This window comes from Chelonia mydas, chromosome 14 (assembly GCF_015237465.2).
Source record: "Chelonia mydas isolate rCheMyd1 chromosome 14, rCheMyd1.pri.v2, whole genome shotgun sequence".
NCBI classification, from domain to species: domain Eukaryota; kingdom Metazoa; phylum Chordata; order Testudines; family Cheloniidae; genus Chelonia; species Chelonia mydas.
Window position 1 is genome coordinate 10,378,756 of NC_051254.2, and position 26,726 is coordinate 10,405,481.

Genomic DNA, 26,726 nt, shown 5'->3' on the forward strand with positions numbered 1-26,726 from the left:
CATGGAAAGTCTACAAAGTATTATTTATGAACTTGTAAGTGTGTGAGTAAATCCAGGTAAAACTATGATGGTTTTATACAGTCAGTAGCAATACACTGGCATTAAAACCTAGACTTTTTTAAATGCACTAAATATCTTAATGAGACAACCCTCCCTTCCTTTGCTAGTAACCACAGAAAATGCTAAGGTAACCTTGATAGCTGAAGTGTCCTGCTTGAAGCTTGAAAAGCTTAATTACAGCCCTTATTAACTCTATAGACTGTCTTGAAGCCAGTTGTATGGTGTTAACAACAATGTTACGTGGCCACTGAGCCTATTTAGGGTCTTAACAAACGTCAAGTATCATTTAGAAAATAAAATTCTAAATCAGCATGTAAAAATTAAGGGACAGATCCTTAGCTGCCATCAGTTGGTATAGCTCCATGACTTCAACAGAGCTACACAATTTGCACCAACTCAGGATCTGGCCCTAATGCTTCTTTACTCATTACTGAATTGCAACCACGTCTGGGGTGAAACAAATATACTGTTTAACAGCACACAGGAAGGCCAGCCAGCAAGTTCAGGAAATGAAAAGTATTTTGTTCCATTTGGAAATACAAGGGGACTTAAAATGGGCAGAATTTAATGTTGCTATTTTGGACTATGCCCCAAGAGCTCAACGCCAACAGAAAAAAAATGAATTTTTTCCCCATACACAAATTGTTTTGAACAAAAACAGTTGTCTTTTTATCAAAAAGGTGGAAATAGGGACATTTTGTCTATGTGCAGCATTTGAAAATGTTCAGTTTGGGGGTTTTCAAAGAAACCCCCAATTTTTTTTCAAATGGAAACCAAAAGTGTTTTGGGTATTTTTGGAAATTTTCCATGGAAAAAAAAATAGATTTCTCTGCCAGCTCTAGCCAGTCAGGACTTTTGTTTTGCCCCATATCCAAAAGACATTTCTTCTCCTTCTAAAGTGCCCCTTAACACCAGGCACTGGTTCAACACTGATTAAATGGGAAGAATGCTCCCTACTCTTCTGCCTGCAGCATGTGGGTACTGCCAAGACATCTCCCATGTAAACACTGACCTATCTTGAGCCTGCTTAGCTTGAGAGAGCTGACGAGAGTAAAATCTGAGCTACCATCTCCACAGTTGGAAATGACAGGTTTCAGAGTAACAGCCGTGTTAGTCTGTATTCGCAAAAAGAAAAGGAGTACTTGTGGCACCTTAGAGACTAACCAATTTATCTGAGCATAAGCTTTCGTGAGCTACAGCTCACTTCATCGGATGCATACTGTGGAAAGCGTAGAAGATCTTTTTATATACACACAAAGCATGAAAAAATACTTCTCCTGCTGGAGAGTGGGGTGGGAGGAGGTATTTTTTCATGCTTTGTGTGTATATAAAAAGATCTTCTATGCTTTCCACAGTATGCATCCGATGAAGTGAGCTGTAGCTCACGAAAGCTTATGCTCAAATAAATTGGTTAGTCTCTAAGGTGCCACAAGTACTCCTTTTCTTTTTACAGTTGGAAATAGGAATATTGTGAAAATCTGTCATGCATGGAATTGAACATTATGATTTCATGGGGCATTATTTGTGAAGTTGATGGTACATGTAACAGTGATGCCATCATTTGAATTTACACAACTCTTCCTACAACGTTTTCAAAAGATGAATAACATTCTTACGAACCTGTGCAAGCTGCGAGCTGCAAAATAAAGAGAACTACGACAGAAACAAAGGGAACACATCATTCTGATCCAAGCTAAACCATGATTTTTCTGCAGAAGGATCTCATATCTGAACAACAGATTTCACTAACAGGAGGTTCAGTAACCAGGCGCATGGTCTTCAGAGATCTGATGCTTCAGGACAGAAGGGAATGCCAGTTAAAATGACAGCAATAGCACATCATCCTGGAACTAGAGTATTAAGTCTAAAATATAAATATTACCCAAGCTTGTGGTAAGTGTGGTGACTGCTTATTATATAGCGTCAAAGTCAGATATAGGTACAGGTCAGCTATGTTCATTAGAAATGTCCAAAACCCGCTACTTTAATTCATTGATTTGGATCAGTGCATTTCTCTACTGGGAAATTTTGAATGATACTTGTGAACTCCTGGAAAAATAAAAGCTGCTCCATTTCTAAATTATAATATGGAGAAAATAAGTGGGTTTAGACAGACTCTCTTAAATATTACCCTATTCTACAGAAAGGTGCCAAAGTGAAATTCGTCCCATGCAAAGGGGTAAACAGCAGCCTGTGCTGGGGGTAACTACAAGATGAGATGTCATCACACACAAAACCGTGTTCAGCTTTTCAGATGATCTAGTCAAATCTCAATCACACCATTCAAACAGTCTAAACTCCCTGAATACAAGAAGCATACCTAGATTTAGATACACCAAGAGGAAGACAGACATTTTCAGTACATGGGATAATTCTATAAACGGGTTCTTGATCCTTACAAAACAATTCTATTTTTTTTAAATCATCCTAAAAGGAAAACAAAAATGCGTAGGGACAAAATGATCTCCCATCCATGCAGTAATCCACATGTTCAGTATCTGTTTCAATTTTCAGTCACCTTATTTTCTCTTTCCCTTTACCGCCTTTTGTGCCCCCCGCCCCACCACCCAGAAGCAATAAGATACTGCCACACAATACAGCCATCTATTCCCTCCTCCTCAATTCATGAAAAAACTTCTACAGATACAGACAGACATCATCTTCCTTTCCAAATGCAGACAGATGGACATCGTACCAAAAGGACTGAAGGTAAAAAATCCATTACAATCTACATACCACAAAGACTATGCTGACAGCTTGTGCCACACGCTCTCAAAGAAACTGCGGAACCACCTGATCAACATCCTCTACAGCAAACAGGGAAGGATAAAGAATGAGCTCTCAAAACTGGATATTCTCATAAAAAACCAACCTTCCACACAAACTTCCTCGTGGCTGGACTTTACTAAAACTAGATAAGCCATTTACAACACACACTTTGCTTCTCTACAAAAGAAAAAGGACACTAAACTTTCTAAACTACTACATGCCACAAGGGGCCACAGCAATGGTTCCCTCAACCCACCCAGGAATATTGTTAACCTATCCAACTATACTCTTAGCCCAGCAGAAGCAGCTGTCCTATCTTGGGGCCTCTCCTTCTGCCCCTCCACCCCCACGAACATGATACAGTTCTGTGGTGACCTAGAATCCTATTTTCGACGTCTCCGACTCAAGGAATATTTCCAACACACCTCTGAACAACATACTAATCCACAGAGACCTCCCTACCAACACTATAAAAAGAAGGATTCTAGGTGGACTCCTCCTGAAGGTCGAGACAGCAGACTGGACTTCTACATAGAGTGCTTCCGCCGACGTGCATGGGCTGAAATTGTGGAAAAGCAGCATCACTTGCCCCACAACCTCAGCCATGCAGAACACAATGCCATCCACAGCCTCAGGAACAACTCTGACATCATAATCAAAAAGGCTGACAAAGGAGGTACTGTTGTCATCATGAATAGGTCGGAATATGAACAAGAGGCTGCTCGGCAGCTCTCCCACACCACTTTCTACAAGCCATTACCCTCTGATCCCACTGAGAGTTACCAAAAGAAACTACAGCATTTGCTCAAGAAACTCCCTGAAAAAGCACAAGATCAAATCGGCACAGACACACCCCTGGAACCCCAACCTGGGATATTCTATCTACTACCCAAGATCCATAAACCTGGAAATCCTGGGCGCCCCATCATCTCAGGCATTGGCACCCTGACAGCAGGATTGTCTGGCTATGTAGACTCCCTCCTCAGGCCCTACGCTACCAGCACTCCCAGCTACCTTCGAGACACCACTGACTTCCTGAGGAAACTACAAACCGTCGGTGATCTTCCTGATAACACCATCCTGGCCACTATGGATGTAGAAGCCCTCTACACCAACATTCCACACAAAGATGGACTACAAGCCGTCAAGAACACTATCCCCGATAATGTCATGGCTAACCTGGTGGCTGAACTTTGTGACTTTGTCCTTACCCATAACTATTTTACATTTGGGGACAATGTATACCTTCAGATCAGCGGCACTGCTATGGGTACCCGCATGGCCCCACAGTATGCCAACATTTTTATGGCTGACTTAGAACAACGCTTCCTCAGCTCTCGTCCCCTAACGCCCCTACTCTACTTGCGCTATATTGATGACATCTTCATCATCTGGACCCATGGAAAAGAAGCCCTTGAGGAATTCCACCATGATTTCAACAATTTCCATCCCACCATCAACCTCAGCCTGGTCCAGTACACACAAGAGATCCACTTCCTGGACACTACAGTGCTAATAAATGATGGTCACATAAACACCACCCTATACCGGAAACCTACTGACCGCTATTCCTACCTACATGCCTCCAGCTTTCACCCTGACCACACCACACGATCCATTGTCTGCAGCCAAGGTCTGCGATACCACCACATTTGCTCCAACCCCTCAGACAGAGACAAACACCTACAAGATCTCTATCAAGCATTCTTACAACTACAATACCCACCTGCGGAAGTGAAGAAACAGATTGATAGAGCCAGAAGAGTTCCCAGAAGTCACCTACTACAGGACAGGCCTAACAAAGAAAATAACAGAACGCCACTAGCCGTCACCTTCAGCCCCCAACTAAAACCCCTCCAACGCATTATCAAGGATCTACAACCTATCCTGAAGGATGACCCAACACTCTCACAAATCTTGGGAGACAGGCCAGTCCTTGCCTACAGACAGCCCCCCAACCTAAAGCAAATACTCACCAGCAACCACATACCACACAACAGAACCACTAACCCAGGAACCTATCCTTGCAACAAAGCCTGTTGCCAACTGTGCCCACATATCTATTCAGGGGACACCATCACAGGGCCTAATAACATCAGGCACACTATCAGAGGCTCGTTCACCTGCACATCCACCAATGTGATATATGCCATCATGTGCCAGCAATGCCCCTCTGCCATGTACATTGGTCAAACTGGACAGTCTCTACGTAAAAGAATAAATGGACATAAATCAGATGTCAAGAATTATAACATTCCTAAACCAGTCGGAGAACACTTCAATCTCTCTGGTCACGCGATTACAGACACGAAAGTTGTGATATTACAACAAAAAAACTTCAAAACCAGACTCCAGCGAGAGACTGTTGAATTGGAATTCATTTGCAAATTGGATACAATTAACTTAGGCTTGAATAGAGACTGGGAGTGGCTAAGTCATTATGCAAGGTAACCTATTTCCCCTTGTTTTTTCCTACCCCCCCCCCCCCAGACGTTCTTGTTAAACCCTGGATTTGTGCTGGAAATGGCCCACCTTGATTATCATACACATTGTAAGGAGAGTGATCACTTTAGATAAGCTATTACCAGCAGGAGAGTGGGGTGGGGGGAGAGAAAACCTTTTGTAGTGGTAAACACCCATTTTTTCATGCTTCGTGTGTATAAAAAGATCTTCTACACTTTCCACAGTATGCATCCGATGAAGTGAGCTGTAGCTCACGAAAGCTTATGCTCAAATAAATTGGTTAGTCTCTAAGGTGCCACAAGTACTCCTTTTCTTTTTGCGAATTCATATACTGTATCTCATAGGGCCTATGGCTTGTGTTATGCCTAGGTCAGCAGAGTACATAGCCATAATGGTCCCTTCTGGCCCGAAAATCTATGAAAAAATGGAAGCACTAAAGATCTCCTACGGATAGCAACACTGACTATGGCATGGGAAAGTACAGATGCTGTGCAATATCAGGGGGATAGGAGAAGAGAATTATTGCCTGAATTAGAAAGAACTGAAGCGCTACTGTTTGCTTAATCAGAGCTTTCCATCTACTTCAATGGGCTTTGCATCAGACCCCAAGTGTCTGGAGTGACACTATATGAACGTATGCTTTAGATTCTCTCTCTTACACTTATTTATCCCCGATGGAATATGTATTCCTGAAAACAGTTTTGTTTGAAGCTACAGAGGCAGATAATCTGTCACTATTTCTTACAGTTACATAAATTTATCCCTAAAAATACACCTTATACGATCCTACCATCCCCTTCCATTCTTCCCCCTCCCCGAGGAGATGAAAGGAATGGAAAACCTACCACTGAAATGCAGTGTTCTCTGGAATGGAGTATGATACACACTTAACAGCACCCTTTCTTGGCAGCTTAGGGAAGGAAGCATGCAACCTCTCTAAATGACACTAGAAGGGAAATGTATTTAAGGGCCATGATTTATTTCCCCAAATTGGGATTTGGTTGGATTATTGAAGATCTCTCAACAGCACTTGATAAAATCAGATGGTGATTTAAATGCAGTCAAAGAGCTCTGATTTTCTGTACCTGTCCTTTGGAGGATGTGGCATGTCAGAATATTGAAATGCATTTAAAGATTTACTATTAGGGAGTTAAAACAATCACTTAAAGGATGATGGAAATCACATAATGCTAGAGCTGCATTTTAAATCATTACAGATTTAAGAGAAGCAGTCTATGACATTTATCTTTACAATAGAAAGGGGTGCTGAAATTCTAGAAATTATGAAGCACATAATTCAAGGCACCAAAGGTAGAATTCATTCTGGAAGCTTAACTGTTACCTGTAAGTCTTTGAGGAAAATAGTGGGTGCAGGTTACCATGCACTTGCAAAAATAAAGATGCATCAAAAGAATTGTTTGGACAAAGCACATTTGCTGAGTGAGGGCACCAGTGAGGGAAATAAATTATGGGAATTGTTCCTGAGAATGTAAAGGTCCAGCTGTTGCAGCAGAGTCCACGGCCAATGAAAATAGAAATACAGCTGGCCAGCCAGCATGTGGCTCCTCAAGTAAAAGGGAATAAAGCCGGGAGTGGAAGATTTCAGGTTTCACTACATAATTTGTGCTTCAAGTCCAATCACTTTATTTATCCCCACTGGCTTTCACCTGGATTTTGTGTTAACTTTACACTCGGTAGCAAAAGTTTTCACATGAATAACGCAGCCATGCGAGCCGGTCTGAATAATGGGGGCAGACTAATCCTTTAGGTTAGGGGAGGAGGATCTTGTGGTTAAAGCCTAGGACTAGGACACAGGAAATCTATTTACTTGTTCACTGCTATAGTATCTGAGAACCTCACAAACCTTCAATAGCAAGTGCAATGTACTGGCTATTTTTTAAACAGCTGCTAAAAGTAAATTTATGTCTCTTCCAAATTTCCATATACCTTCTTGCTCTCAGAGACTGGGATGTGGGCAGTCGTGCCTAGTGGTTGGAGCAGGAATCATCAGCCAGGAACAGGCGCTCAGGGGCTGAGTCAGAGTCTGAGGCCAGGTATCAGACCAAGAGTCATAACCAGAGTCAGAAGTCAGAGCTGGGCTACCTAGAGTGAGGCAAGGCAAGGTTCATAGCAGCAGCTGGGAACATGCAGGCCTAGGAGCTATTACAGCTGTGGGTGAGTGCTGTGAGCAGCCACTGAAATGCAGCTGCTGCTGGGTATAACACCTGGTTTGCGGACTCTTCCCACTGATCAGGCAGCCTCCTGCAGGCCGGCTGCGCTGGTTAGGTTGCCCATGGATTGGCTGTGCTGCAATCCCTGATTTCCGACAGTACACTCCGCCCCTCCCCCGCGAGGGTCTTCAGGGTCCAGTTTCTCAGGCCCCATGAAACTCTTGTAATAGATGTGCTCTACCGGTTCCCGAGACCGCTCTTCCATACTGTAGCCTTCACAGTCCACCAGGTATTGGAGCCTTTCCCTAAACTTTCTGAGAGTCAAGGATTTGGTGGACCAAGTAGTCCTTCTGTCCACCTTCTTACAGGTGGCAGTGGTGGGTTGGAGTTCTTGGGGTAGGGATTTAAAAGCAAGATGCGAGAGACAGGATGGATCCTCAAGGATTCAGGCAGCTGTAACCTGAAGGCCACTGGGTTTACCTGTTCTATAAACTTGAAGGGGCCCAGGTATTAGCAGTCTAGTTTGCCAGATGGGTGGCATGATTTAAAATTCTGGGCAGAGAGCCACACTTTGCCCCCTACACCAGACTGGGGGTAGCCGGGCGGTCTTGTTCTCCACAGTGTTTGTAGGCTTCTCTGGCAAACTGTGATTGTTGCTTGAGCTCCCAGTGCAGGTGGGAGTCTAAATCAGTGATGGCCAGTATTGGGAAAACCATGGGTAAGTCTCTGGGTGGAAGCGGGGATGAATGTCATAGTTTTCCAAGAATGGGCTTTGTTGGGTAACCCATGGAAGTGGGAGACATTTTCCAGGAAGAGCCAGGCTGTCTGCTGTGTGGTAGAAGCAGTATGGATCGGGATGAAGTGCACCATCTTTATTAGGAGGTCAACAGCTACCAGGGTTACCAAGTGTCCCTCTGAGGATGGCAGTTCTACAGTGAAGTTCACGGATATAGTAAACCAAGGCTGTGGAGGTGTGAGCAGAGACTGGAGGAGGCCTAGGGGTTTTGATCATGAGTCCTTGGTCCGGGTGCAGAAGTTGCAGGACCTGATCTAATCCTTGATGTAAGCTCATAGGCCTGGCCACCAGCAGCTCCTCAAGACCAGATTCCAGGTCTTGCAATGGCCAGAATGGCCCAGAAGTGGTGAACAACAGCATAGTTTCAATAGCAGAAGCCCAGGTTGTCCCTCTACAAAATAAATACAACCCTTGTGATAGAGGAACTCAGAATCAGGTCGGGAATGTGAATGGATTGTGAATGGATCTTTAGGGAGCATGGAGCAGATGGAGGACATCAAACTGCTGTCGATCATTCTTTTGATGAAGTTGGACATCTTCAACATGATGGCAAACGCTTATTCACCAGGTCTGAGACATTAATCTTTGTAGGATAGGGCATCTGCCTTCCCATTTCTCCCCTGGGCAAATGTTACCACCTAGTCAAAGAAAGTGAAGGAGAGAGAGAGAGAGAGACCAGTGGATCTGGCATTGGTTAGAGCATCTAGCAGTCTGTAGGTACTCCAGGTTCTTGTGGTCCATCAGGACTTTGACTGGGAACCAGGCTCATTCTAGGAGGTGGTGCCACTTCTTGAAAGCTACCTTGATAGGCAGTAGCTCCTTGTCCCAAATACCATAATCTTTTTCTGCTAGGGTTAGCTTCCAAGAACAGAAGACAAAGGGGTAGAGTTGGTTGTGGGGCCTGCATGCTGAGATAAAACTGCACCTATGGCAAAATTCAAGATGCTGCCTCAATCACAAATTGTTTAGTGGAATCGGGGTGAATCATGATGGGTGCTGAGGTGGATGCTCTTCCGTCACTCAAAGGCTGACTGCGCCACCATGGACCAAGCAAACCAGGCTCCCTTTTGCAGGAGCACCATTATGAGTGCAACCAGGCTAGAGAATCCTTTAATAAATCACCTGTAAAAACTGGCGAACCCAAAGAATCGCTACTCATGTCCTTGGGTGCAGCCCAGTTGGATATTGCAGACACCTTACATGGGTCCATAGTAAATCCCTCATTTGAGATGATACATCTCAAGAAACCCACTGTTTCCTTATTGAACTTGCATTTCTCAAGCTTCACATTGAGGTGGTTTTGGCAGAGTCTCTCCAAGAGTGTGCACATGCTGATTATGGGAGGGCTTGACTTTCAGAGAAAGTGAGGATGTTGTCCAGGCAAATTATGACATATTGGTCCAGAATGTCCCTAAAGATATTTATGAAATGCAGCTATTGTACACCTGGGGACTGCTGCTTCTGGGCTTAAGAGCTGGTCTGCTGATTCTTCCCACCAATCAGGCATTATAGCCATTCAGGTAGCCTATGAAAGGCCACTGCACTTGTAAGGTTGTCCAGAGACTGGCTTGGTTGTAGGCCCCGATTCCTGACACTTCCAAGCATATATAAATCCTAGTTTTCTCCTCAACGATCAAGAGCGAAATAGGCAACAGAGTTAAGATGACAACCATAAAAAAACCTCAAAGTAAAATTGTGAAATAAGCTAGGTGTGTGCTAGCGTCACTGCTGCTGCAGCCTGTGTCACACCGGCTCCCTCCATTTTAATTGGTTGCATATTTCATTTCTAAGCTCCTCATGGCACAACTCTGCATCTTCATTTTTAAAAGTGTCTTGTATCCTGGGCCTGACCCAATGGCCACTGAAAGTCAATGGAAAGTCTTCCATCAGCTTCAAGAGGCATTGAATGAGGCTATATGGATGAAATTCACCCCAATGGAGAACAAGGCCTTTGCATCACTTGTCCCCTAATTTAAGAACTTCAGTAGTGCTCACAGGCCTTGCGCTTTGCACCAGAGCAAATTTCATCCTATACAACAATACCTGGACATTTTGGGAAGGTGTGCTGTCAGCATCCTTAACAAGTTCAAAGGCAGCCCAACTAGGATAGCTCCTCTAGGACATCGTATGGAAGTCAAAGCCGTCACCCCAACAGCGAATAGGTGGACTCAAGTTTCCAGCAGCCAATGACTCTGCTTATTTTCTCCAAGCACTTTCACTGGCTGTGAGTTATTAACTCGCCAGAGCATCCAATCAACGCCAGCTATTTTTGGCTGACATTCAGAGCCCCAGTTGAGTAGAGTCTGGCCAGTACTGGCAACAGAGCAAGGCTGACACAGACACACAACACTAGCAGGAGGAAACGGGGAGAGAACCTGGGTGTTCTTGATATAAGATTGTATTTTTATGAGGCTAATAAACACAGTGTCTGCTCATTCCCGTAGGCATGTGGAAATCTCATTTCATAATGTCACATTCCTGAAGAGTACAGTTGGCATAATCCAGAGAATACATTTCTCTCTCTCATACACACACACACACACACACACACACACACACACACACACTTCCTCCCTCCTCATTTTATAAATTAAGATTACAGCAGCTGCAGAACTAACTGAAAGGAAAAGGCAACTCCACAGTACCCCACTGTCTTCTGTTCTGTCACCGGTCCAGCCGTCATCATTCTTTCTATCCCATTGTCCAAATCATTCTGTTTTTGTGGGAGCTTGGGAAGTAAAGTTACTATGAATTTAGGGGGGAAAAATGCCTAGCCCTGACTTTTGATCAATCATCTCCTAGTCAAGAACGTCAGGCCTATTAAGTGCTGCTTTGTTGCCAAATATTAACAAGCCAGAAGTCAGCACCAGGGATTGGAACAAGCTCAGTCTCATCTACATTCACTGCCAAAGCCCTACGGGAGCATGATGGAGAAGGAAAGAAGAGACCAAGAATTGAGATGTGAATTCTCGTGGCTGTCAACCTCCCAACACAGAACCAGCAGCGGCTAGAGCTGTATGAAAATACTGGCAGCCGCACTGAAACTGGGTCATTTTTGGTTGGTGTGCCAGGTCCACCTGCAATTTTGTGCCATTTCGCAGATGGGAAAGGGGGTTTTAGATAGAACAGAAAATATCTATGGCTGGAACCATCCTTTTATCCTGCAGAGTGATCACTCATCAGCCTTGGGCAGATCCTCAGCTGGTGTAAATTGTTGTGTAACCCCCTGGATGGACAATTTACAGCTCGATTAGGATCCGCCCCGCCCCACCCCCCTTAGTCTTCTGATGTTCGTTTTGTAGATCCTGCTGAGTTTCCATGTGGCACCACCACCAGCTGGTGGACTTCCCAAAATGAAGTAGGATAGTAGTGCTCTATAAATTCCCTTACCCATGTGGAGACAACTGCACCCAAACCATCCCAGCAATGTCATCCCAGCCTTATTCTGGTAATTAAATTCATGCTATGTCACAGCCACATCACCAGCTGTGCATTAATCATCATGAACCAAAGAATGGATCCCTATGCTCTGACCTCCTGAGAGATAACTGTGTATGAAACCGATGGGATTGAAAATTAAACATCTCAGACTCAGTTTCAGGGTTTAATGGACTGAACTGAGCATGTAAATGGGAATCAGTCATCCCCAGAGTTCTGCTCCCAGCTCTGCAACTGATTCACTATATGGACTTGAGCAAATCTGTTCACTTCTCTGGACCAAATCTGCCGCAACCTATTTTGTTGTAGTAAATACTTGCAAATTGAGCATGTGCTTCTCAGGGCATATACTTTCTTATATTAAAGTTGAAAGCCCAAGACAATTTTTGTCTAAAAATATCGGCTGGGATTTTCAAGATACCTTAGGGGAGTTAGGTACCCAACTGTTATTGAATTTCAATGATATTTGAGTTTTTTAAAGGTGCCTTTGAAAAAAAATCTCACCTATATTAACTGGTTAACATTTTGTCCAAAAGTCCCATATTTTGCTACATATTATTTGTTACTCATCAGCTCACAGTACCCTTCCATTTTTTAAAAAATACTATGCCTCCAAGATGTTGTGTATGGCACCAGATCTTTATGGGGTGTCATGACAGCTGCTGGTTAATTAATGACAGAAGATAGGGTTTCAATTAATTTCGTCAGTCATTGTTATATAGTCTTACCAGCTGTCAAAGCAGGTAGGATCATATTAAATGAACCCGTTTAACACCATCATGGTTTACTGCAGCCGCACACACACTAGTTTTACTTGCACTGTCAAACTATCTACATTCAATAGGTCATACGGGAAGAGAATTCTTGCCTGGAAATACTAGTACAAATTGTGATGCTACTTGTATCGTTATGTATGACTTTCCTAGGGCTAATATTGAGCGATGCTGCAGCCTGGAGCACACACAGGAATTTTATTCAATAATGTCTCCGCTTCTTTTCTCTGTATTTCCCTGAAATCTATTGGCAGCAATAAGCCAGTTTGTTTCCTTTCATGAAAAGTTCACTGTAGCTCCCTAGACAATTAAAACGCATCATATAGTTGTAAGTAACTCTGTCATTATCTTGCCAACAAGACCCTAATGTACAGTTATGGAGGAAGCATAACGATTTCTGCCCCTGATACGGTGATTGGCCCCTTAGCTTTAGAGGGGGCTAAAACAGCTTAAAATACGAAACGAAATTGGCTCCATCAATATCATGCTCTTGACTCAATGTAAGATCAGAACTCACGAGAGAGTTGAAATACAAGAGTCCTGTACATTCACACCTCTGTGGGTTGAAAGGCTAAGGGCCTAATCTCACGAATACCAGCTTGTTGTTAAGGCATTAAACTGGGGCTCACGATATAGTGCAGGGACTGTGTCTTGAGAAGTGCAGCGGGCAAAATAGGGCCCCAAAGTGGTAGTGTAATACAAATAAATAGCAATAGAAATAAAAGGGGCCAAACATTAGAGAGTCAAACTGACTTCAGTACAAACTGACGGGTGCTCAGCACATCACTGGATGAAGGACTTAAATGCGACCAACCTATGGACAGAGAAAGAAGAACATTTTAATTATAAAGAAATGTGCCCCCCCCCCCATCAAACTATTGAACAAATCACGGGATATATATTTTACAATGTTCTCAGACGAGGATATTTCAAAGTATCAAAACCAACACGCTATCTGTTTACAGATATTGTCTGTAAATGAGATGTAGACAAAGATATTGAAGCAAAAAAAGCCCCAACACACGCACCCTTCTCTCTCCTGTCTAGGTTACACAACAGCAAGTGACAATGCAGACAGTATCATGTTGACAGATAGGTATCCTATATTTAAAGAAGCCAGAAAAGCTCTCTCTGCAATTGGCCTGCCAGCTTAAAGCTACAGCAGTAAAAATATATTCAGTGCAGGCTGGAGAGGTCTGTGTACACAAAAGGCTAATCTTGTACTTTAAATATGTACTGCTATAGACGGCAAGTCTTGGCAGCTAAGTCTTTTGAGAAAGGGCAGGGGGAGATCAGACATGAACAGGAATAGTCTGGCACATTATTTTTCAATGGAAACAATTATTGGTAACCACAGAGGTTACCACTACTTTCTTAAAGGAAACTGAACTAGTTATTGGATTAAAGCAAAAAGCCATTGCTCAATGACCCACATTCTGTTACAACAGACAGAAGGGATTTTTCTTTTAGCGCTCTTTCTTTGCTGACTGATGTGTAACCCTGTCACAGTAAAATTAAAATCCCCCTGGACACAGTGGTAAAATTTAAATCACAGATTCATGTGAAAGTGAACAGATGCACACAAACCAGTATTGAATGGGAATTATTCATGCAACATTCGGGCTTCAGTAGAAATGAAGTGAGGGAGCTTGGCCTCGGGAAGAGGTTTTAATATCTACATAGTCACAGAGGTTTTTGGCTACTGTGATGGAGTGTATAAACCCCCTTTCCAGAGAGCAAAGGGTGGAAGGGCAGCTCGGGGCTCAGGGGGTTCTGCCCTCTGCCTATGCTGAGCATGCTCCACATGGACGGGGGCTGAAAGGGAGGCAACTGGCTCAGCTGGGGTGGACAGGGCAGGGAAAAGGACCGGCTTTGGGAGCTCTGGAGGACGACGTAGCCAGGCCCAGTTCAGAAGGAGGAGCATCGGTGAGCAGCACGTCTTATGGGCCAGAGACAGGTAGGCAACCTGCAAGGTAGTGCTTGCCAGGACAAACTGCAGCCCACTGAAGGAAAGGGGGAGCTAGGCAGTGACCCAGGGAGGCTGACTTGAGGCATGTCAGGGTGAAAGACACAGGGCAAGGCTCACAGGGCCCTGGGTTGGAACCTGATGGAGCGGGAGGGCCTGGGTTCCCCAACCCCACCTACCGTGGCCCCTAGGCAGGATGACTGCCAGAGCCCACGATCCCCAAGCAGTGGATTCCAGACCCACTCGCACCACCTAAAGGAGGCTTATTTTCTGTCCTGTACAAAAACTTCAGACCACTGTGTTAATGTTGAGAAGATTGACATGGAATGAAGCAGGAGAACATGGTTTATATTTACAATACTTTAAGATGGGAATAAGATATGCTTGTTATTTACAGTTCAGACTGGTGAATTTGCAGGGGTGGGGAGCATAGCTGCCTCTGTGCAAATAGGGTTGAATCAAGCCCATAAATAAAAGGTAACATTAGATGGTTTCTTCTTCTCTGTTGCTATCTGGCACCTTTGCACTGTAATGGCTGCACAGAGGAGCCAGGAACTGGCTGAATCTCATCAACTGGTGTTGGAGAAGATCATGATGAAGAACCAGCATACTATACAACCCCCCTACCTGGGGGTGTGACAGGCCAGGAGAGGTGTCCAGGATGCTCCTGGACTACAGCTATTCCCTGCTGAAGAACAGCCCCTGGGGAGCTGCTATGCTGGCATGGTTTAGAGGAGCCCCCACTTTGTTCTGATCTACTCTGGAGCTCGCCTAGAACCAGTCCACAAATGAGGGAACCACAACTGGCTCTGTTCAGCCTCCCCTTTGCAGCACCCAATAGAGCCTATGCACAGGAGAGAACCTGGCCCTTTCCTGACAGAGCACCATCATCAAGTGTGTATGTCGCTTTACAAAAACAGCAAGGCAGGGTCTCTGCCCTGAGGATCTTTCTGGCCAAGCGATACTGTGCTGCAGGGACAGTTATCATACTTATCTGCAGTAGAGTTAAATCTGAATTGCCATTTTGAGAACAAAACCTTCTCCACCAACCTCCCCGAGTGATTTAGTGCACCGTTGTTCCTAAATTGCATCGGGCTGAAACCTGGTACACAAGCTGTCAGCCTTGATGCAATTTTTTTTTTGTAAAAAATGGTCTGTGTTGTAGGTTAAGCCATTTTGTTAGTTCTAATGTGGTAAGACAAATAGGGGATTATTGGGTGGCTTTAGATGCTCTTTTTGTGCCCTGTTCTCTTCTAGCTCAGGAAAAGAAAAGTATCTGAAAAAGACAATTGTTTGCTGAATCTCAAAGCAAACTTTTCCTCCTTGATCTGCACTACGCTCTGCTATCTAAGATGCAAATCACTATAGTATGTGTGTGTTAAATTCATTTTTTCACTGTATACCATGCCCATATCACAAACTCTTCAGGGACATTAACAACATTCAAATGATACAGACTTAGAGAAAAAAGGCAGTACATTTTCACATCCCACAAAACCTCCCTACCCAATCCACCTCCTTCAATACGTCTTGAATAAATAGATGAACCTTGCAGTATGCCCCAAAAGTCAACAAATACAGAATCCGTCGGACCAAGAGGAAAAGCAACTTCCAGAATGCAGGACTCATCAGTAAGAACGTAATATGTACCCAGCACGCTGATGAACAAATCCAGCAACTGTTAGCAAAAGCATCCAAAAAGTGATCAGCATCAAGGATGAAGAGAACGATGGTCTCCTACCTGCCCAGGACCCAAAGCAGAGAAGGCCTTACAGATCGAACCAAATCGAGCATCTTGAACTGCATTTGGAAAGGAATTGGAAATCTGTCCTGTTTCTCAGTTTCCCAGGAAGAGAAACCACTATGTAAGAGGGCACATGCATACTGCAGTATGCGGAAATGTCTGAGTGGTCTTCAGATGTAGACCCATGTAAAGTTCATTACAGTACAATAGACCAGAATTGACAAATGCATGAATACTTGGCAAGGTGTTCCAATAATTTATTCTGCAAGTCTAACTCCCTGTCGTGGGGTGGTCCTGGCAGCAGCTGGCCCTTATAAGAGGGCTATGGGGCAGAAGCTAGAGGAGTCTTACTCTAGCGCTGGAGTGGGAAGGGCTAGCTGCCTGGGAGCAAGGTATCTAGAGCAGAGCAGTGCTGGGGAGCTCCAGCCTGGTAAACCCGCAGCTGCAGGCCTTGGTAAAAGCCCAAAAAGGTACTAGGGCTGCAGAGGGGCAGCCTGGGAATAGGCAGCAGCAGCTGGTCCTAGCCCCCTGCCAATGATGAGTGGCCATTACACTGCAGTCTGCCCCAGTGAGCAGGGGCTTAGATGACAACTGGCAGTAGCCACTGAGGCAAGGTGGGGATAGAGGGTTGGGGGTTCCCCTGGGTGGGGAGACCCAGAGTGTGGGTGTACTGCCAGGGGGCAGCACCCCAAGGTAAAGGGGCACCGGGGTCCAGGAGGGACATGGGGGCCACCGTCAGGCGAGACACTGGCCTGCAGAGGGCGCTCTGGGCTGGAAGAGCTAATTCCTAGAATGACCAGCAGGAGGAGCCGCACTGGTGAGTCGTTGCCTCGCTACATTCCCATTGATGTCAATTGTGAGCAAACCTGAAACGTTTGGTCAAAATTATGGGATGGAGAGAACTGCATCCTGGCATGCTGAAACCATTTTCCCAGTCACCCTCAGCATAAGCCTCATTTTCCCCTGTGAGGCATTGCAAACCCTTCCCAAAACACCCAGCTGGAGGAGTCTCACTCTAGCCCTGGAGTGGGAAGGGCTAGCTGCCTGGGAGCAAGCTACCCAGAGCAGAGCAGTGCTGGGGAGCTGACGGTGGTGAGTTGCAAGTGTTATACCTACCCAGGGTGCGCTGCTAGTGAGGACGCGTACCGCTGACACAAGGAGCATAGCGTGGACAGGCAAAAGCAATTTAATTACTGCAGCGGCTGTACGACGACATAACTTAGGACGACTTAATTTTGTAGTGTGGACTTAATGTCAGTGAGTATCCATAATTCCACATACAGCATTGTAACATACATTTTGCAATGATGTTACTGGCTAACGCGTTAGATTTTAAATGACACCTCACAAGGCATATGTTGTACAAATATCATTGCAGTGGTACGTATGGTGCGAATACAAGGGTTCCTAGGATGACAGTGGGTCTATTTTGAGTGCAGCCCTTTAAAGCTATTCAGCATCCTAATACATTCAAGGTGAGGAAACACAGAAGGCAGTTTCTGAAGCTGGCAGTCCCCTATTAGCAGGCTCAAAGCTCTGTGGCAAAGCGTGCAAAGGGATGACCCTTTGAGCCTGCAGTCACCTCAGAGTGGAGATTCAAAGGGTTGTACAACCCTTGAGGACTTAATTTGGTCAAAGGAGGACTTTCAGTTAATTGGAGATAAGTCTGATTTTCCGCTTTGTCACAGCAGTTTTACATTGCAACTTCAGTGGAGTTGCACCCAGGTAAAGCTGCTGTAAACATATTGGGGAATCAGACCTATATTAGTAAAAAAAATTTGAAGCTGTGTCTAGACATGGCTGAAAAAAATGCAAAGGAAGTTTTAAAAACTATTTTGAACAATTCCCTCTCTATTTGTCAAAACTTCAGTTTTTAGGCAAAATATCAACGTCTCAATGAGCTGGCTGGAAAAACATTTCCACAAAAAATTGACAAATATTTCCCCCTCCAAACATTTTTTTAAAACTCGTACAGTGTCCCGCCTAATGTGAAAACAGCCAGGGATTGTGGCGTTAAGCCTGCATTTTTATATTTAACTTACTCAATGACTGCTGCCAGTAATGTCATCTATTGTCTGGTCATCAAGTATTTTGAACCTCCAGAAAGAGGCAGAAGAGTGTCAATTTGGACCAATCAGCCACTGGATAATATTTGCCTCAGACAGTAATATTTGTTTGCTGCTGCAGTACAGAAATAGAAAATATTAATACATTCAAGAGCAATTGTAGACGGAAAGAAGGGTTGATATACAAGAGAACACAACATTAGCATCTGTTCTGTACAGCATGCAAGGGGGGAAATTCATTAAATTTTTTATAAGTGGATTTAACTGAGTGCCTAATTTCATTAAAAATAGGAAAGTGAAAGCACAACCTAAGCAGGGGCAAGTAGTAATGAGAAAAGATTCAGTTTCTATGACAACTGTTGTAGCACGCTCTCATAATCACAGTAAGAGGTCTAACAGGGATGTAAGTTCTGAAAACAAAACAGTCAGCTCCGTTCCATTGTGGAGCTTTTCCCCCCAACCCATTCTTAATAACTAGACTGGTCCTGTGGTTGCAGCAAATAAGTCTGAGAAGTACTAGTGTAGCCACTGGGCAGAGATTTATGTAACAATTTTACAATTAATGTAGCAATAGAATATATTCCCTTGCTTTTAAAAAACCCACTGGCAACACATGCATTTTAACTGTAGATGTTCTGCAGTGTATTGGCTTTGGGTGAGCATGGCTGATTTTGCACATAGGATCTACAGCTATTTACATTGACTCAGGATCTGGTCTGCTTCCGTTTACAACCTGTTTTACAAAGACAATTGAAGTCCATGGACTGCACCCAAGTACATTAATCAGCTGAACATGAACTCGTGTGACTTTGCTGCCAAAAGAGCTAATGCTATCCTGGCATGCATAAACAGAGGAATCTTGAGTAGGAGTAGAGAGATTATTTTACCTCTGTATTTGGCACTGGTGCGATTGCTGGTGGAATATTGTGTCCAATACTAGTGCCCAGAATTCAAGAAGAATGTTGATAAACTGAAGGGCATTCACAGAAGAGCCACAAGAATTATTAAAGGATAAGAAAACATGCCTTCCAGTGGTAGACTCAAGGAACTCAATCTATTTAACTTAAAGAGAAGGTTACTGAGTGTCATGATGACAGTCTAGAAGGACCTACATGGGGAACAAATAATAATAATGGGGTCTTCAATTTATCAGAGAAAGTATAGCTCGAGCCCATGACTGGACGTTGAAGCCAGACATATTCAGACTAGAAAGAAGGTGTACATTTTTAATGATGAGAGCAATTAACCATTGAACCAATTTACCAAGGGTCGTGGTGGGTTCTCCATCACTGGCAATTTTTAAATCGCTGGACATTTTTCTAAAAGATTGCTCTGAGAATTATTGTGGGGAAATTCTCTGGCCTGTTATACAGGAGGTCAGACTAGATAATCACAGAGGTCCCTTAGAATCATAGAAGATTAGGGTTGGAAGAGACCTTGGGAGGTCATCTAGTCCAACCTCCTGCTCAAAGCTGGACCAACCAAATAAATCATCCCAGCCAGGGCTTTGTCAAGCCGGGCCTTAAAAACCTCTAAGGATGGAGAGTCCACCACCTCCCTAGGTAAGCCATTCCGGTGCTTCACCACCCTTCTAGTGAAATAGTTTTTCCTAATATCCAATCTAGACCACCCCCACTGCAACTTGAGATCATTGCTCCTTGTTCTGTCATCTGCGACCACTGAGAACAGCCGAGCTCCATCCTCTTTGGAACCACCCCTTCAGGTAGTTGAAGGCTGCTTTCAAATCCCCCTTCACTCTTCTCTTCTGCAGACTAAACAAGCCCAGTCCCCTCAGCCTCTCCTTGTAAGTCATGTGCCCCAGTCCCCTAATCATTTTCACTGCCCTCCGCTGGACTCTCTTCAATTTGTCCACATCCTTTCTGTAGTAGGGAGGCCAAAACTGGACTCAATACTCCAGACGTGGCCTCACCAGTGCCGAATAGAGGGGTATAATCACTTCCCTCGATCTGCTGGCAGTGCTCCTACTAATGTAGCCCAATATGCTGTTAGCCTTCTTGGCAACAAGGGCAAACTGCTGGCTGATATCCAGCTTCTTATCCACTGTAATCCCCAGGTCCTTTTCTGCAGAACTGCTGCTTAGCCAGTCGGTCCCCAGCCTGTAGCGTGGGATTCTTCCATCCTAAGTGCAGGACTCTGCACTTATCCTTGTTGAACCTCATCAGATTTCTTTTGACCCAATCCTCCAATTTGTCTAGGTCCCTCTGGACCTTATCCCTACCCTCCAGTGTATCTACCTCTCCCCCAGCTTAGTGTCATCTGTGAACTTGCTGAGCGGCCATCCATCCTATCACCCAGATCATTAATAAAGATGTTGAACAAAACCAGCCCCAGGACTGACTCCTAGGGCACTCCGCTTGATACCAGCTGCCAACTAGACATCAAGCCGTTGATCACTGCCCGTTGAGCCTGACAATCTAGCCAGCTTTCAATCCACTTTATAGTACATTCGTCCAATCCATACTTTAACTTGCTGGCAAGAATACTGTGGGAGACTGTATCAAAAGCTTTGCTGAAGTCAAGATATATCACGTCCACTGCTTTCCCCATATCTACAAAGCCAGTTATCACATCATAGAAGGCAATCAGGTTGGTCAGGCCTGACTTGCCCTTGGTGAATCCATTTTGACTGTTCCTAATCACCTTCCTCTCTGCCAAGTGCTTCAAGTGCTTCTGGCCCTGGAATCTACAAATTTTCCCCACATTAGTATTATAAATGACAAATGATGAGGAGGTTGCACTAAATGTTGGTAGAATTTACCCTCACTTTCCTGAGCTCAGCTGTTCCTAGAGTAATCAGTGTAGAATATCCACCTGCCCCTTGTCTCAACCCCTAGTTCTCTGTGGTAGAAGAGTCACTCCCAGACTTTTTATATTACTGGATCGGAGTGGATAGGACTCATCTAATCAGACCAGGAGGGGGAGTCAGCACAAATAATTACATCTCTGGGCAGGGGTAGCTCTTGACTCAAAGGCTGAGTCAGCAGAACAGGTTTGCATCCCTGTTGCAGGATCCTAGCACTTGACGCTTTGCGCCACTGGCAAACCAAATGACTTTGCATAGAAAACAAGTGAAAATTCAACTCTTAGAAAGTTTTTGGTGGAAAAAAAATTAGCCATTTTACCATCGTTCAGGGAAAAATAGTATTTAAGGGGCACAAAATCTCCTGGAATGAAGTGTTCAATAATTTCCCAAGAAAACTTTCAGCAGTTTTGCATTGCTTTATTCCTGGGACAAAGGAAATCCATTGGGGTCAGACAATAATGGCAATCAAGCTGGCTGATTAAAAAGTATCCCCTCTGTTTTCTGGGAAAGGCACTTCAATTATCTTCTGGCACAGGTAACGTTAACCCTTGCGATACTTAAAACAAGAGTGGACAGGTGCTCAAATGCACTATAGCCATTAGTGGGCAGCAAATTAGATTCAATTAAGTCTTTTCCATCTCTAATTCTCTCAGATTCTTCACTGAACAATGGTTAGAGTGCTGGAGGCTGTCTGACCTTCTCTTGTCCCTCCCCCAAAAAATCACAAGGCAAAAAACACTCTTGCTTGTTGTTGTGTTGCAAACCAAGCCACTATTAAAGTGTTTTTAATCTTTCAAGAAGGAACCTCTGCAATACAGGAACTGATCTGACACAAGCAAAACCCTAAACAGAACATTGTAGGAGGCATGACTGCAGAAGCAGTCCTCCTGTAGGGCACTGCAAGTAAAATCAAGAGGCAAGAATTCTTGTTATGCGGACAGTGATGTTATTTTAAGGTTCTCCCCCTTCATCTTATTGCCTTTCCAATTTACAGCTGGTTTATTAAGACATTACCATTGAACAATGGCTAAGACACAATCACAAGCTTCCTCCCACCTTCCCACTTACTGGGGACACAATGTATGGTTTTTTTCTTACGATTGACAGCTTCCCAAGAGGGACAATATAGTATGATAGTATGACCATCATAGGCAAATTAATGAAGCATTTAAGCAGGCATAATATCCCAAACTTCAAACAGAGCCCAGTTTACTTGCAATGAGTTTGTGCAATTTACCCAGGAATGGGAATTCAGTCAAATCACATCATCAGTACCCCACAGCCAGTTAAATGGCAAAGCCACATCAGTAATTAAAATTACTCAGAGCCTATTAAAGAAAGGGGCATAAAACAAAGAATATATATGGCAAGCCATTCTTGAACAGAAAAAAAACTCCCATAGAAAGCTTTAACAGCAGCCTGGTACAACATGTGATGTCAACTAAAGATGGATGCGTACCTTGGTGCCTATAGCACCAGCATTACCATGACCGGCAGTGATGGAAGGAGTAACAGACAAACTAGAAGAGAGACACAAAGGCCAAAGCCTATTGTAGCCAACAAGCTAGGGTCTCCTGGTTGTGGTTCCGGGAAAGACTTACCAGTATGAAATTATTTCCTCAGTGTTTGGAAGCAACCTACATGTGTTGAACAGATGAATCCTCATTCATATAACATAGCAATGGAATTGCATTAAAATCCCAGAGACATTTGCCTGTTTTTCTATCTCAAATGTGACCAAAGGGATGTTACGATAGATAGCGCCCCCTAATGGGAAGGTATGGTATGATGGTATGCTTACATATAGGGTAATAAACGCTGAATGTTGCACCATCCTGGCTCTCTCTCTTTTCATGCTTGAGCACTGAAAAATTTCTTTTTTCACTCTCTCTTATTCCTAATGAGTCCTCTAATTTAGAGATCATATGGTTTAAATATGCTGGGGAATGGAGCGAGGGTACAGAGCAAAGTAAAGTGAGTTCTATTAAAGCTCTTTCGTTTCCACTGTAGTCTCATATCTGCTGCATGACAGTGACCTTCATAAAAGCCCCATTAAAGGAAATGGGCTTTCCTTTAGTAGGCCCTGAATCATTGGCAGAGGTCTGATCTCAAGTACTCCCTATATTCATCTACTGCATTTATTTCTAGTATTATTAAAAAACTGATCTCCCCCAAGTGAGATTTTAAAGGAACTATATTTGTCTGCAAGAAACCCTGTATAATCATTATTGGTAACATTTTCAAAAGTTATTTAGGCTCTTAGGGTTGCCAAATAAGGAAGAGTTTCCTTAGCACACCCACCCCACTCTTCCTCCCAATATTATTATCAGCACCATTAATAATAAACACACAACAAATAATAAACAATACTCACCTACATTTGCCAGGGGTATTTCTTGCTGATTTTTTGCAGCACTCAGCAGTTCCCAATCTTGTTGTACAGAGATGAAAAAATAAGGGACGTCCCGAGTAATAAGGGACTGTTGGCAACCCTAGTGCTTGGGTTCCTTGAGACTAGATGCCTAAGTCTCGAAGCCATGTTTGAAATGGGACTTAGAAGCCACGTATGTGGTTCAGAAAAAATTTACCTTGTACAATACAGATAAGTTCAAAGCTGAAATTCACAGAAGGACCAAAGGGCCAGAAAGGATCAGAGGCCCATAGATAAACTTACATTAATGGTTTGAGAGGTTTAGAAAATCAGGGACACTGCACCAAGGGTGAACTTCATAGGGCAGTGTGTCACCCAGGCCAAGTTCTCCAGACCTGGGCGGTTTGCCTGAGTTAAGACTGATATAAAGTTATATCAGAACTGCTCTGTATGTGCTGCTGAATCATACCGCTGACAAACAAATATGACATGTAAGGTCAGCCTATTACATAACTGATCAAATAAAACATAGATTCCCAGGATCAAAGTCTGGCCTGAAGCCCTCTGCTATCCTATTACCTTCAGGACAGAATTTGGCCCTCTGAATTGAAGGCAATTTTTAAAGCTCATAATCAATGTTCAAGAATAAAGCCCGTCTCTCCCCCAATCGGTGCACCCTTCCTCCTCCTAAGAACACACACACACACACACACACACACAGAGTCCTGCCCAAAATAACAGATTTCTGAAAGTTCTGGTTCCTTCTTAAGGGCTAAATTTTACCTTCGGAACCAGAGCCTCAGCTGATATAAACCGGTATAGTTCTACTGGCTTCAGTGGGACTACATTAATTTATACCAGCACAGGATCTGGTCGCCACTGTGTATGGAGAGGTTTTTCGTTACATTCCAATGGAAACCATTCACACGGCCCACAAAAAGCAGATTTAGTCCTTTACTGGACAAACTGGTACATGAATGCCTGACAAATTCTTACTAGGGGAGGGAAAAAACAAAACAAAAAAACCCCCACCACACACTTACTTGAAGATAAATGAGGCAATTAGGGGTAAAGACAATTTTCTGAATAATTTTGGGGGCATTTTAGCGTTGCTCTATTGGTTACTTCCCCAGTGTGCCAATCGGAGCTTGCACTGTTCTTTCAGGACACTTTCTTGGAATTAAAAAAGTAAGTTTAGTCTTTTGGAATTGCTTTGTGACTTGACAGAAAGTACAAGTGAGAATTCCGCTCTCTCCAGCTTGGGAACGCTATAGAAATCAGAGGCAATGAATTCTCAGAATTTGCTGCTATTAGATAATTACATTTCAAAACTCTGTTTACTATAATAGAATCCAGACCTAAGGTACAAGCTGTACTGTAGAGAATGGGACAACGACAACCCTTTTTCTCCCATCTTTGTAGATTCTTATTCCTCTGTATCTTATTCCTCTGTATCTGAGCACCCATCAAATTATCAAATGTTCACTAAGAGATGCTTCTCTCTTTCCTCTCATCTTACTCTTTTCTCTCTAAACCCCAAATCTTCAAGGACTGGAATTTGTGTGTGTGTTTTCATAAAGTACTAGCTGAGTAGGTCATGTCCCCTTTTAGTGGAGAGTTCACAGAGGATAAGAACCTACTACTGCCACCAACTAATGAAATGAGTCCTTTAGGTCAAGTGGTACAGGACTATGAATTTGAATTTGGTGTTAAACATCCCACGTTCAATCTCTGATGACCCAGGGTGGATCTGTTTTTGCTGTGTCAAGCTTGTTTTGCAGATGTGGGGTGTGTGTGTGTGTTTGTTTTTTGAGGGAGGGCTCATTCAAAGTTGTGGGCGCTCTCATTTTGCTCTGAAAGTTTGTGATCATCCTGATCATTTCCACGAATGAGTTCAGCTTTGTCAGCCAGTCTCTGAGAAAATTCCATCTCCTGCACACACGTCTCACTCCAAACAGTGACCGCTCTATTGCTCTAGTGGACCACAACTGTCATGGGAAGTCATGATCAGGTAAGGCAAGATGAGGCACCATGCAACAGGAAGACAGTGGAATGAGTTGAGTACTGGGGTGATAGACTCTTGGGGGCCTGTGCTTCTAAGCAGAGGGGCATGCTGTGGTCTGAACCAGTTGTAGATTTTTAAAGGATAGCGGTTTCCTAAACAGTGAAACCTTTGAAAGCCTTTGGAAGACAACAGGGAAGCACACTTCTGAATGAAGGCAGAAATCAGCCTTAATAGCCTACATTAATTTAGAGAGATTAAAACACTGGGTTTATGACATGGAGTGCACCAAGTTATTGGGATAAGGGCATGTGAAGAATTGAGCAGTAATGGTCACACTCTGTCCATACCCATTGGTTGGATGAGGAGAGTGGATTGGAATGTGACATATTGGGTCAATGCGGGAACATCAAAAGCAAAGGAACAAAGTGAGTGCCTGTGTCTCAAGCCCAGAGGCTTATATTGTTTTCCCCACTCTTATTACACTTTACTAGGATAATATGAATTACAGAGGAGCCCTGTAGAAATTTACATATCTAGATAGATATAGATACACTCACGCACAGAAAGAGAGGAGGCTGTATGGAGGGTTTTTCTGACCACACACGTTTTAGCTTCCTGCTCTTTGCAACATATCAAATATAGCCTGGGCACAATTTGAAAAAATAAAATAAAATGTGGCCATCAAGTGGCTGAAGTTCAAACCCACACCTCAAAATATAGACCAGGCTCTGTCTAAATCAAACAATGCAAAATCAGGCACACAGAATGCATTTGTCACTATAAAAAAATATAGTCAGCATTGTGTCAGACATCTTATAAACTGTAAGCTACCTATGTCATTTCTAGTTACGCTAATCAGGCTAAAGAAAAATGTGTAAACGATATCAATCCTCATGCTTCAGGAGATAAAGGCAATGACCTATTACTGGGAGCATGAAATCATCTTTCCTAAAAGGTACATTATAGCAGAGTTGTCTCTTGTGGAAGTTTTCCACTTTTCTGTAAAACATTTGCTATTAGCCACTGTAAGACAGAGAGGATATTGGTCTAGATGAGCCATTGTTCTGATGCACTAAAGCAATTCCTAGGTTTTCAAATTAGTGCACACAAAAGAATTAGTTGATTACAATATATACACTCAGAACCATTTCCCATTATGGGCAATTGCTCACCCATAATGACTGTATGATTGAGACTTTGTCTCATTTTATTTAACACAATAGCATCCAGCCACTTAAGCAACTACCTTATACCTGTTAACCATCACAATACATTGGTGA

At 43.5% G+C, this 26,726-nt stretch overlaps 1 long non-coding RNA gene across 1 annotated transcript in view; it reads right to left on the reverse strand.

Moving 5' to 3' along the window:
• LOC122462938 overlaps window positions 1–26,726 on the reverse strand; it is a 92,830-nt gene that overhangs the window by 34,846 nt on the left and 31,258 nt on the right. The gene's annotated exons all lie outside the window — the stretch shown is intronic.